Source organism: Echinops telfairi, unplaced genomic scaffold, assembly GCF_000313985.2.
Source record: "Echinops telfairi isolate 266 unplaced genomic scaffold, ASM31398v2 ScPeMD7_25;HRSCAF=90, whole genome shotgun sequence".
Taxonomy (NCBI): domain Eukaryota; kingdom Metazoa; phylum Chordata; class Mammalia; order Afrosoricida; family Tenrecidae; genus Echinops; species Echinops telfairi.
Window position 1 is genome coordinate 5,343,133 of NW_022103922.1, and position 1,517 is coordinate 5,344,649.

Sequence of the window (1,517 nt, forward strand, 5' to 3'; positions counted from 1 at the left end):
TTTCCTCAGAGAGCTGGACTGTCACCCATGTCTTAAGCTCCCCTAGCCCCTTTCCCTAGTTTTTCCCACACCACCACACATACCTTGGGATCTACAGTGTCATGAGTCGGACCTGGTACACTAAGGCCCGGGCACACAATTCACATCCACGTTCACTCCCCTGTTCTACTTAGGGAAGGGGCCCCGGTGGTCCCGTGGTCAAGCACACAGCTGCTAACCCAAAGATTGGTGAGAGAGACGCCGGCGGCTGCTTCCGCCGTGAGGGTATCCTGGAGAACCGGTGACAGGGGCGGTTCTGCTCAGACTTGGACTTGACAGGACAGAGGTGTGGCTTGGTAGGTGTGGGTGGTGATTTTTGGTGTGCCATCCATCTTAGATTTTGTGATACCCCAGATCCAAGGTGCAAGTCTGTACAGAGTCTGCCTCCCTAGTTAAAACATTTTAAGTCTGAAGCCCAGGACTGTGGGTGCCGAAGTTTGTGAACCATGGTAGAGGACAATGATGTGAGGCCACGTGACACAGCTAGTCCAGGGGTTGTAACACCCAGCGTCCACTGCTTGTCTCCAAAGCGGTAAGAGACCCAGAGTGAAGCCCCCACTTTCCCTTCTCCTCCCGCCTCCCTCCCTTTCTCCCTTCCTTCTCATTTCTCCCTTCCTAGCGGTTTTCTTTCCTCTAAAATCTTCTGCCTTTGTTCTTTTATTCCCGCCACCCCTCTTTCTTCCTACCTTCTTCTTCCTCCCTCCCTGCTCCCCCTCTCCCTTCCGCCCTCTCTTCTCTCCCACCTGGCATACAGTCACACTTCCCTCCATCCCGCCTCACTATTTCTAGCCATGTCTCCTTTGTTAAACAGCAGCACTCTGCCATGCCCACGGTCACTCAGCAGCCTGGCCTCGGGCAGGGTCTGCTCGGAAGCTCACCGACCACCCCGCCCTGCCCTTCCCCTCTGCCTCTGGCTGATGGAAAGCTGGCTGAGCCTTCTGACAAGGGAATCGAGCAAAGAGGAGGCAAAGCCGAGGAAAACCAGGAGGCAAAGCTGAGGAAAACCAGGTGTCTGCAGGGCCAGGGCCCTTGAGCAGAGGAGCTCTGAGCTCAAACCACATGGGCCTGGACTGTCTGCTCCATCGGGCACAGCAGCTGTGCGGGAGTGTCCGATCACTGTCCCTGCATATGGTTCCTTTGGTAACGCAACTGCAAACACCAGGAGGGTTTAGGGGCCGCTGCATCTGAGTCCTCAAAGAAGGAAGCAGCTTTGTGTAAGGCTGGGGTGTCGGAATGAGTCTTAGATCTACAAAGTATGCGAGGGAATAGATCGATGCAGGTGTAGGTGTAGATGTAGATACGGATACAGGCATAGATATTGTCCCCAAAATTCATGAAAAAATTCCATTTTTCCATGAAAGTTTTGAAGGTCCTTCATACCTATGTGTGTCTTTCTCTGTGGATATGTGTATGTCTGTGTGTGCATATCTTTGTGTGTCTGCAGATTTGTGCATGCATGTTTGTCTGTGTGTCTGTGT